Below are 12,062 nucleotides of genomic sequence, written 5' to 3'. Positions count from 1 at the left end.
CAGCGTAAGGGTGTGAACAATGATCTCGGGGCTCTGGGTGTGGTTCCGTCCTGGGCTGGACAAGGAAGTAGCTAATGCGTGTTTCCCTCTTGTAGTGCCGGCGCCACCCGGACCGCAATCGGCAATGTGTCACCATGTGACCCAAGTCCTACAAAATGAGCAACATGGACAGAAGGGGAATTACTGACCCTACATTCATCCATACTTCCACACTTGAAAGATCATAGACATGAAACGTCTGTTTGAATATGAATATTTAATGCACATTCAGTGGAGTGTTGTAGCTGGAGCAGTACAGGGCCATGCAAACCCCACTTTATATTGTTGGCCCGTGGAGGGCCAGCCAGGGTCCTTCAGGGAATGACAAGTTCAACGGAAGGGTAGGAGCCCAGTCCTCAGTCTGAATGCTGTGTCGTTGGTGACCAATCAGAATATGGCAGTCCATGTCGAGGTCCAAGGTGAATATCGCAGAGTGCACCAGGGAACAGTGGAAGGTGATGATGCAGAGGGCAAAACCAAGCAGAACCGTCCATATTGCGGAGATGATTACTACAGTTTTCTTCTTACCTGGAAGTCAGATTCATCCGCATCTTTGTCCTCTGCTGTTTCATGTGACTCACGCGTGGGCGGTGGCGTTCTGTCTCCAGCAGCCGGAGGTGGAATGTCTGCCGCACTGTGTGGCACTGACACTTCAGGGGGCGGAGATGTGGATCTAGTGGTAGCAGCAGCATTCATCAGCGCCAGGCCTTGTGGCAGCAATGCCATGAGGAGGGTCATTGAGGAATCCAGCTACCTCTCGCTGGTGTGCGTACATGGCAGCGGCTCTTTCCGCCTGCGTCAGCTCCATGTTTTCCATTATCCTCCGCATGTGTCCCAACTCCCGGGTGACATCGCTGGAGCCACTCTGACTAGACAGTTGTTCTTGTCTCAGAGTCTGGACCCCAGCGATGTCAGCCATAGTTCATTGGAGGGCATGGAGCGGACTGTGGGTGTCCGTTAGGGACTGTGAGTGGTCCCTGATGGGACTTAGACACCCATGTATGGCATCTAGTTTGGCTGTCGCACCTGTTCAGCCAGCTGCTCCTAGTACCCCAACACACGGCATTGGAAGGTCATATGGTCTTCGTGGGGGTCTTGGGAGGCAGCTGTGGTGGGTGGTGCTGCCTGCTCTGTGGTCTGTGCAGGAAGTTGGGTCTACTCGTAGCAGCTGGGCTGCGCTGCTCCTGCAGGTGGGCTACGGAGGCTGTCCACGAGCTGTTCGAGGGCGTCAGGGTCGAAGGTATGGTGGTCCTCTTTGTCATCAGAGAAGAGAGGTTCGGCCTGCTCTGCAGGAGGTGTTGTATTTCCCTCTGCAATGTGAAGGTGAGATGCAGTTTAACATTGTGTTCACATGTATGTTGACGCATTGTTCATGGTTACATACAGACTGCATGACAGTGCACATTGTGACTGTTTGGGAGGAGCTGCCTATTTGATGCGGGACAGTGGACATTTCTACACCATCACTGATGTGTGTTTGTACTTGTACATCATCATCTCACATTTCCCTGCAATGCCAAATGTGATTGGCCAGTTTCTACACACAAGCGACACCAGTTGTGTTGTGTGAGTGTTGTGGTTTGTACCACATTGTTGATGTGCTCTGCCCGTTATGTTTGTGTGTGCAGCATTTTGGGGGAGTCGCCCCTGCAGCTCTGATTTTGCTGCCCCTTCTCCCTTTCAAATGCAAAAAGAACAATTGATGGGCAGAATGCAGAACAATATCATACATTCACCCCAGTTCAGAGATCTGGGCCTCAATCTATCGTTTGGTATCGCCTTCTCCCTTTCATGCGGTGTGCCTTTGACTTCTGTGCTTATACAGTGCTGAGATGTTGCATACGTGGGAACATTGGTCTCTTAGTGGGAGTTGGGGGTCTGGGGCATGGTTTTGTCCGCAGATGTTCTCTACTTAATTGTGCATGTGTGCCATTGTGCCCATCTCCCCCAGTCCCTGGTTGTTACTCACCCTGGTGCTATTGTGTCCAGTCATGAGGAGCAGTGTCCGGTCCACCCACTCCTGCCACCGTCTCCCCACTGATGACTGTGGACACCATTTCCTCCATCTCGTCCAGGTCCTCCTTTGGTGCTAAACTCCCACCCCCAGTCTGCATTTCTGCCCTCAGGTTGTTGGCAAGTTTGTGCTTCACATCATTCCAGCGCCTCTTGACCTCGTCCATTGTCCTCTTCAGCACTCCCACTGCATTCACCTTGTCCACGATGGACTGCCATATTCCATTTTTTGTTGCCAATGACATAGTGGAGGTGACCAACAGTTGTTGATGGTGTTCTACCACCTACGTTATCAGGATCCTGTTTTCCTGCGGACTGAACCGCTTCTTCCTACTCTTCTTGTCCTTGCCCTTCCCTGTCCCCGAGGTCCAAGGCTGGTCCTCTGAGGGGCTTGTGGGGTTCCGGTTGTCCTCTTTACTTGCTCCGGCTACTTCCATTGTGCTTCGCAGTTGTTTTAGTTTTGTTTGTGTTGTTTCATTAGTGATTCCCCCCCCTAACGTGTGTGAATTGTAGGCCTAGGAAAGATCGTCGCTGATTTTTTTATCACAGTGCGGCCCATTGCAAGTTTTTCCGTATTAGCGTTTACTTTTTTTACGCCATCCCGGTGACTTTATCACAGACATTTGATGCGTTATCGTGATACTATTGCATGGTACCGCTGCATTATTTTCCCGCGATGGACTGCCATGTGAAGAGTTGCGTTAAGCTAACTTTGCGATGCTTATCACACATTTTTGAGAATAAGCCCCCAGATGTGATATGATCAAACGCGACAATCCCCACTCATGAAGAGGGTTTAAGATGCGTGAGTCAGTGAGACCCATAAGGGATTGCAGGGCATTCTTTCTTATTGCAAAAAAATGTGATGATTATGCTGGAAACTCCTGTACTGAATATTACAATATCAACATTTAAGGCAAATCGTTTACAATACTTTTGCTTTGACATCCGCTGTTTCCAGGATATTTATATATTTATATTTATATTTGTATTTAATGCGATTTGATATAGCGCGAACATTACCCGAAGGTGTCAGAGCGCTTTACATAAGAGCCAGTTGCGATACATAAGGACTTAGGATTACATGCGTTACATAAAAGATACCAACAGAAAGAAATTGCAAATGTACAAGTTATAAAGTCACACAAGGAAGAGATATTCAAGGAAGAGATACGAATGGATATACTCTAAGAGTCACATAGGAATAGTAGATAGTACAAAGGTCTACTGCATATACTAGTGATTAGAGTTATCTCTATATACATACGGAAGGGATATGAATGGATATACTCTAAGAGTCACATAGGAATGGTAGAGTACAAAGGTCTACTGCATATACTAGTGATTAGAGTTATCTCTATATACATAAGGAAGGGATACGAATGGATATACTCTAAGAGTCACATAGGAATGGTAGAGAGTACCAAGGTCTACTGCATATACTAGTGATTAGAGTTATCTCTATATGCATAAGGAAGGGATACAAATGGATATACTCTAGGAGTCACATAAGAATGGTAGAGAGTACAAAGGTCTACTGTATATACTAGTGATTAGAGTTATCCCTATATACATGTATATACAAATAGTAGATTTTCTCAGGTCAAGACCCAAAAAACCAGGAGAGCAGAGTTCCATTAAGTGGGGTCGGAGGGGGGACGCACCAAGGGAGGGTGGGAGGGATACAAGGGTATGGAGAAAAGGCAAATCCCTTCTGGCAATGGTTGAGCACTTGCGGATTGTATTGGATGCAGGTCAAACGGCAGCGCTTATTTTATTAGACCTGAGCGCTGCCTTTGACACTGTTTCCCATCGCATCCTTCTACACCGCTTGCAGGACATTGGCCTTGGTGGTTCAGCTCTGCAGTGGTTCCGCTCCTTCCTTAGTGATCGCTCCTTCTGCGTTGCCACCCCTCCCTTTCAGTCCAAATTCCATCCGTTGGACCTGGGGGTGCCTCAAGGCTCCTCGCTGAGTCCCACGCTTTTTAATCTGTACGTGCAGCCGCTGGCTGAAGTCGCCAGGCAATGGGGCCTAACCATGGTCTCCTATGCCGACGATACTCAGCTGGCGGTTACGATCAGCGGGGATGCCAAGAAGGATGCCCTCAGGTTCCGCAGTGGACTGAGAGAGGTGGCCAGCTGGATGAATAACAACTGTCTCCAGCTGAACGCATCAAAAACGGAGGTGATGATCGTTGGAAGGGATGCGGACCTCTGGGGAGATGGATGGTGGCCTTCTGAGCTGGGAACAGCGCCAGCCCCTGTCCTGGAACTCAGGAATTTGGGAGTATGGCTTGACCATACGTTAAGCTTTGTGACTCACACGAAGAGAGTGGCGGCCTGCTGTTTTGGAGTATTACGCGGGCTAAGACCCCTGCTCAAATTCTTCGATGCTCCTACAAGACAGCTGGTCATTCAAGCGATGATTATTTCTCGCCTGGACTATGCTAGTTCACTCCTTTTAGGAGTGAACCAAGCTGAGATTCTCCGTTTACAGCGAGTCCAGAATGCTGCGGCTAGGGCGGTGGTCGGCTTGCCTCGGGCTTGCCCTACCTCCAACACTCTGCGGTCCCTACATTGGCTCCCGATGAATAAGCGAATCCAATTTAAAGCCCTCAGCATGGTTTTTAAAATTCTTCGTGAGTCGGCACCTTTGCTACTTAATAATTTGATTTCTCCTTATGTGCCAACTCGCTCACTTCGCTCCCTTGGACAATCCTTGGTGGTTGTGCCTCGGTTCAGACTCAGCCGGATGGGAGGACGCTCCTTCCGAGTGAAAGCTGCAGTTCTCTGGAATGCGCTCCCCCTGGAAATCCGTCTTCTGGATGATCTAATATCTTTCCGTAGGGCCTTGAAAACTTTTCTGTTTTAAACTCCCCCTGTTTTAAGTGCTCTGTTTTTGGTGCTGGTTTTAGTGTTGTGTTGTGTCTGCCTTTCCCTTGCGCCAGGACGCTCCTTTGCTGGAGCATCTGTGCGCATTAAAAATGTTACATAACATAACATAACATAACATAACAAAAAGAAAGAAACATTTAAGGATCGTCAAGGGGGAAACGAGGGAAAAGGGGAAAGGATGAGGGAATGGACAAGAAGGCGGGTCAGGGTCCAGAGAAAAGCGGTCGAGAACAGCAGCAAAATGGCGGCCAGGACAAAGGAAAAAACGTGAAGAAGTCCATGAGAGTGACCCAGTGAGTATGAATTAAAGTGCCAGGAGAAGTCCGGTGGGGGTACATAGTTCAGAAATCAAAGTCAGGAAGGGAGAGGAGGCGTGTAGGCTTGGGTCCACTGGAGTAACTTCGAAGCCAATCAGCCAGTCATGCCTCCCTTGCCCCCATACCTGGGAAAAGTTCACTGGTTCCTCGCTCCTGCCCGGCTGCAGCAGCACTTTGTTTGACTACAACAGAAGTTGTTGGAGAGGGGGCATACAGGGGTTGAAGGGCCCAAAGAAGACTGGGCTCAGCTGTCCTCACCTCCAGTCCCGGAATCGGGGGCTGTGTGCTTAGACTCCTGGGTGGAGGCACCCCTGCGCCCCTCGATCCGTGGCGGGACAGGCAGCTCCGATGAAGAGTGTTCTCTGGGGTGGGTGAGGGCCTCCAACTGCTACACAGTGCATCCCCTTATGGCAACGACAGTGCTGTGCTGTGCAGGGAGTCTGCTGCAAGATGGGATGTCTGCGCACGTTACCGGGGTTGTCTTTGCACCGCAGGGCCGCAGTAGCTCATTGCACGGACATCGAGTGTCACAGGTGCCTTGTATCGGCGCCTGCCGCCATCTTAAGGTCAGACATGGGGCCTTGAGTTAGCGTCGTCTGGTGGGAGTCCGCATTGCGGGCCGCAAATACCTGGTAGCACTCGCGCCAGCCCCCCGCTCACCTGTGGCATCCGGGCAAAGGGGGGAACTCTGGTCCGAAAGCGGCGTCGGGCTCCGTTTGCTGCGAGATCCGGCTCTTAGATCTGGACAGCAGCCGCCATCTTAGGTGCCGGTCCCAAAATCGTTCAGGGCTTCCTTACCACTAGACCCACGGACACGGAAGGCAGAGAGCGCCCCACTCAAGTGCGCTACATGTTCCGCTGTCAGGATCTGCTGCTGACGTCCCCCGGGGCCCCAGGGTATCGGCGATGATCGCTCCTGAAGTGTGCGTGGACCGGGAGCCCGTGCACACTCCTCCTCCTCCTCCTGTATTTTATTTATTTTATTTGCAAAGTTTTATATAGCGCTGGCTAGACCCGGAGGTATCAGAGCACTTTACATGAGGATCAACAAGTTACAGGATACTTAGTTATATCAGTTGAATCAGCGAGTTAGAGGTTACTTAGTTACAACCGTTTGACTCAAAAAATCACAGAGGGAGGGGGAGTGAAGGAGACACGAACGGGGAGAAGAGGAAAACAATGTCAGATGACCAGCTGGGCAGGTGACGGCCAAGGGGACAGACTTCTCTATAGCTGTATAGGACAGCTCCACCGGGCATCGGCCAAGGTTGCTCGGTCTCCGCTGTAGGTACAAACAGATTGGTACCCGCCCAGGGGGCGTCGTCATTGTTCCGTTGAAGGGGGAGAGAAAGAGACACATAACGGGGAGACGAGGAAAAACAATGTCAGATGACCGGCTGGGTATGTGACGGCCAGGGGGCCAGACTCCTCTATAGCTGCATAGGACAGCTCCACCGGGCATCCGCCAAGGTTGCTCAGGCTCTGTGGTAGGTACAAACAGTTTTGTGATTTACATCAGTTGGATCAGCGAGTTACGGGTTATATAGTTACATCAGTTTGAATCACATGATCAAAAGAGGGAGTAGGAGATGGAGGGAAGGAGACACATACGGGGAGACAAGGAAAAGAATGTCAGAAGACCAGCTGTGTAGGTGACGGCCAGATAGGTGCTGGAGAATAGTTACATGAGTTACAAAGGCATAGCATAAACATAGGGCGGCGGGGGCACTGAAAAGATGTTCTCGGTCCTGGTCCTCCACTTGTGGGACACCCCCGCGCCGCACGGCCACCAGCTGCTGCGTGTGCCCCCCTGCTGTGCCCTCTGCCTCACTGCCTGCCGCGCCGGCGGCTGACCCTGATTTCACTGCTCTGTTCTGTTTTCCAATCAGTTGTGCTTGTTTCTTTTCTTCGTAGTTTTTGCCCGTGTTAGGGATCTTTTTACCTTCATTTGTGCTTGTATTGTACTGTTTTTCCCTCGTGACTCTGCCCGTGTTAAGTATCTTTCTCCCAGCATTTGTGCCTGTATTGTACTGTTTTTCCCTCGTGACTCTGCCCGTGTTAAGTATCTTTTTCCCAGCATTTGTGCCTGTATTGTACTGTTTTTCCCTCGTGACTCTGCCCGTATTAAGTATCTTTTTCCAGCATTTGTGCTTGTTTCGTAGTCTGCCCGTCCCCCTTCGTGCTTCCCGCCTTCCTCGACGCCCCCCGCTTCCCGCCACCACCGCCGACCCCGCCCCTTTTTTCTTCTGTTCCCTCCCCGCTCCCGCCTCCCAGCTGCTCCGCCCACCCGCGCACTTGGCCTTAAAAGGCGACCGTGCGACACAGGTAAGTGTGACCCACTTGTGGGACACCCCCGCGCCGCACGGCCACCAGCTGCTGCGTGTGCCCCCCTGCTGTGCCCTCTGCCTCACTGCCTGCCGCGCCGGCGGCTGACCCTGATTTCACTGCTCTGTTCTGTTTTCCAATCAGTTGTGCTTGTTTCTTTTCTTCGTGGTTTTTGCCCGTGTTAGGGATCTTTTTACCTTCATTTGTGCTTGTATTGTACTGTTTTTCCCTCGTGACTCTGCCCGTGTTAAGTATCTTTCTCCCAGCATTTGTGCCTGTATTGTACTGTTTTTCCCTCGTGACTCTGCCCGTGTTAAGTATCTTTTTCCCAGCATTTGTGCCTGTATTGTACTGTTTTTCCCTCGTGACTCTGCCCGTATTAAGTATCTTTTTCCAGCATTTGTGCTTGTTTCGTAGTCTGCCCGTCCCCCTTCGTGCTTCCCGCCTTCCTCGACGCCCCCCGCTTCCCGCCACCACCGCCGACCCCGCCCCTTTTTTCTTCTGTTCCCTCCCTGCTCCCGCCTCCCAGCTGCTCCGCCCACCCGCGCACTTGGCCTTAAAAGGCGACCGTGCGACACAGGTAAGTGTGACCCACTTGTGGGACACCCCCGCGCCGCACGGCCACCAGCTGCTGCGTGTGCCCCCCTGCTGTGCCCTCTGCCTCACTGCCTGCCGCGCCGGCGGCTGACCCTGATTTCACTGCTCTGTTCTGTTTTCCAATCAGTTGTGCTTGTTTCTTTTCTTCGTGGTTTTTGCCCGTGTTAGGGATCTTTTTACCTTCATTTGTGCTTGTATTGTACTGTTTTTCCCTCGTGACTCTGCCCGTGTTAAGTATCTTTCTCCCAGCATTTGTGCCTGTATTGTACTGTTTTTCCCTCGTGACTCTGCCCGTGTTAAGTATCTTTTTCCCAGCATTTGTGCCTGTATTGTACTGTTTTTCCCTCGTGACTCTGCCCGTATTAAGTATCTTTTTCCAGCATTTGTGCTTGTTTCGTAGTCTGCCCGTCCCCCTTCGTGCTTCCCGCCTTCCTCGACGCCCCCCGCTTCCCGCCACCACCGCCGACCCCGCCCCTTTTTTCTTCTGTTCCCTCCCCGCTCCCGCCTCCCAGCTGCTCCGCCCACCCGCGCACTTCGCCTTAAATGGCGACCGTGCAAACGCGCAGCGTTGACGTGCAGCGGGCGCGCTGATTGTGCGCCGAAGGCGCGCCAAAGGTAAGCCCGTCTGCGCCCGTCCGCGACCGGATCGCGACCAGCGCCAGGACCCCTGGCCCCCACCGACGGAAGCCGACCCGACGAACCTACAACGCCGCCGATCTCATCGCACTCAACACCGGCCGCATCCCTGAATGTCATCGAGCCGCCCCGAAGCACACCCACGGACCCTTCAGCTGCTACGCCTGCAAGTTCACCTGCACCCGGACTCATCCTGCACCAGCACGCGCCAAGCCGAACATCAGCAGCAACCACCTCAAGTGCATCCTGCTCAACACCCGCTCCGTCCACAGACACGCCGTAGAACTCTGGAACCTCCTCGACACCACCGCCCCCGACGTTGCCTTCCTCACCGAGACCTGGATGAACGCCTCCTCAGCCCCAGACATCGCCATCGCCATCCCGGAGGGCTACAAGATCATCCGGAGGGACCGCACCGCCAACCTGACGGGAGGAGGCATCGCCATCATCCACAGAGACACCATCCGCATCACAACCAACACCGACGACACCCTAACCACCGCTGAACACCTGCACTTCCAGATCCACACCAACCCGAAGACCACCCTCAGAGGCACCCTGATCTATCGACCCCCGGGACCACGCACACGATTCTGCGAGGACATCGCCGACTTCGTCAGCCCACATGCCCTCCCCTCCGCCGACTACATCCTCCTGGGGGACCTCAACTTCCACCTGGAGAACATCAGCGACCGCAACTCCATCAGCCTGCTCGACAACCTCGCCAACCTCGGACTCAAGCAACTGGTGTCCACCCCCACCCACCTCGCCGGACACACACTCGACGCCGTCTTCTCATCCAGCAAAGACGTCACCTTCAGCCACGCAACAGGACTCCACTGGACGGACCACAGCTGCGTCCACTTCAGCTTCAAAAGAACAACGATCCACCACCACCAGCAACAGGTTGCCCGAAGAAGCTGGAACAAGATCACAGCCGACCAGCTCACCGCTTCCCTGAGCCAGCACCTCTCCGCCAGCTCAGCGAACCCCAGCCAGGCCGCCGTCAACCTCACGAAGTGGATCAACAACGGCGCGGACGAACTCGCCCCTCTGAGAACCCCGCCCAGCAGACCCTGCAGCAGAAAAACACCATGGTTCACCGACGAACTAAAGAGCTCCAAGAAGAACTGTCGAGCCCTCGAGAAAGTCTGGAGAAGGGAACCAACCACGGACAACATGACCACCCTCAAGCTCGCCACCCGGAAACACCACCAACTGATCCGCGCCACCAAGAAAAATACATACAAAGACCGGCTGGACAACAACGCACACAACTGCAAGGAACTCTTCAACATCGTGAAAGAGCTCTCCAACCCCAACGCCGGAAACAGTGACATCACCCCGTCGCAAGACCTCTGCAACTCCCTCGCTTCCTACTTCCACAACAAGATCGCGGACATACACAACAGCTTCAGCAACCAACCAACGCAAGCCACAACCGCAACAACGCCTCCCACCACCACCCTCCGCACCTGGACCCCGATCAGCACCGAAGACACCATCCGCACAATGAACTCCATCCATTCCGGATCTCCGACTGACCCCTGCCCTCACCACGTCTTCAACAAGGCCGACGCTGTCATCGCACCCCACCTGCGGGACATCATCAACACCTCCTTCGACACCGCCACCTTCCCTGAAAGCTGGAAGCACGCCGAACTCAGCGCTCTTCTCAAGAAACCCACAGCAGACCCCACCGACCTCAAGAACTACCGTCCCATCTCGCTCCTCCCGTTCCCGGCCAAAGTCATCGAGAAGACCGTCAACAAACAGCTGGCCGCCTTCCTCGAGACGAATGGATCCCTCGACCCCTCACAGTCGGGCTTCCGAGCGAACCACAGCACCGAGACCGCCCTCATCGCTTCCACCGATGACTTACGAACTCTGATGGACAACGGAGAAACAGCGGCCCTCATCCTCCTGGACCTCTCCGCGGCTTTCGACACTGTCTGCCACCGCACCCTAGTACAGCGCCTCGGCAACATCGGAATCCAGGACAAGGCACTGGAATGGATCACCTCCTTCCTCGACGGAACACAGAGAGTCCGCCTACCACCGTACAAGTCAGAAGCCACCAAAGTCATCTGCGGGGTCCCTCAAGGATCCTCACTGAGCCCCACCCTCTTCAACGTCTACATGAGCCCCATCGCGGCCATCGCACGCCAACACAACCTCAACATAATCTCCTACGCCGACGACACCCAGCTGATCCTCTCCCTGACCAACGACCCCGCCACCGCCAGAGCCAACCTGCACGAAGGGATGAGAGAGGTAGCCGAATGGATGACGACCAGCCGCCTGAAACTGAACTCGGACAAGACGGAGGTCCTCATCCTGGGCTCCTCGCCCTCCGCCTGGGACGACTCCTGGTGGCCCCCCGCCCTGGGCACCGCACCTAAACCAACGGACCACGCACGCAACCTGGGCTTCATCCTGGACTCCTCCCTCTCCATGACCAGACAAGTAAACGCCGTCTCCTCGTCTTGCTTCAACATCCTGCGCATGCTACGTAAGATCTTCCGGTGGATCCCCACCGAGACGAGGAAGACGGTCACCCAGGCCCTCGTCACCAGCCGACTGGACTACGGCAACGCCCTCTACGCCGGAACCACCGCCAAGCTCCAGAAGAGACTCCAGCGGATCCAGAACGCCTCGGCCAGACTCATCCTCGACATCCCCCGACGCAGCCACATCTCCGGACACCTAAGAGACCTGCATTGGCTCCCGGTCAACAAGAGAATCACCTTCCGTCTCCTCACCTACGCGCACAAAGCCCTACACGACCAAGGCCCGAGCTACCTCAACAACCGGATCAACTTCTACACTCCCAAGCGCCTCCTCAGATCAACCAGCCACGCCCTCGCCGCCGTCCCCCGCATCCGAAGAGCGACAACAGGAGGAAGGTCCTTCTCCTACCTGGCCGCCAAGACCTGGAACTCACTCCCAACCGACCTGCGCCTGACCCAAGACCACCTCTCCTTCAGGAAGAAGCTCAAGACCTGGCTGTTCGAGCAGTAGCGGCACCCCCCCCCCCCCCCAGCGCCTTGAGACCCTACGGGTGAGTAGTGCGCTCTATAAATGACCTGATTGATTGATTGATTGGTGAGTCTAAGCACACAGCCCCTGCCTCCGGGACTGGAGGCCGTGAGGACAGCTGAGCCCATCCTTCTTTCAGCCCTTCAACCCCTGTATGCCCCCTCTCCAACAGTGCCCTGTCTCTGCCAAAATCGCCTTCAG

General features: G+C 53.9%; 1 protein-coding gene and 1 long non-coding RNA gene across 3 annotated transcripts in view; both read left to right on the top strand.

Annotated features, from left to right (window-relative positions):
* Positions 1-12,062, top strand: part of LOC144817764 (C-type lectin domain family 4 member F-like) — a 484,664-nt gene that overhangs the window by 452,149 nt on the left and 20,453 nt on the right. The gene's annotated exons all lie outside the window — the stretch shown is intronic.
* LOC144817765 (uncharacterized) overlaps positions 1-12,062 on the top strand; it is a 132,484-nt gene that overhangs the window by 120,172 nt on the left and 250 nt on the right. The window lies entirely within an intron of this gene.

This window comes from Lissotriton helveticus, chromosome 2_1 (genome assembly GCF_964261635.1).
Source record: "Lissotriton helveticus chromosome 2_1, aLisHel1.1, whole genome shotgun sequence".
In the NCBI taxonomy this organism is placed as follows: Eukaryota; Metazoa; Chordata; class Amphibia; order Caudata; family Salamandridae; genus Lissotriton; species Lissotriton helveticus.
This window is presented reverse-complemented; position numbering and strand designations above follow the sequence as displayed.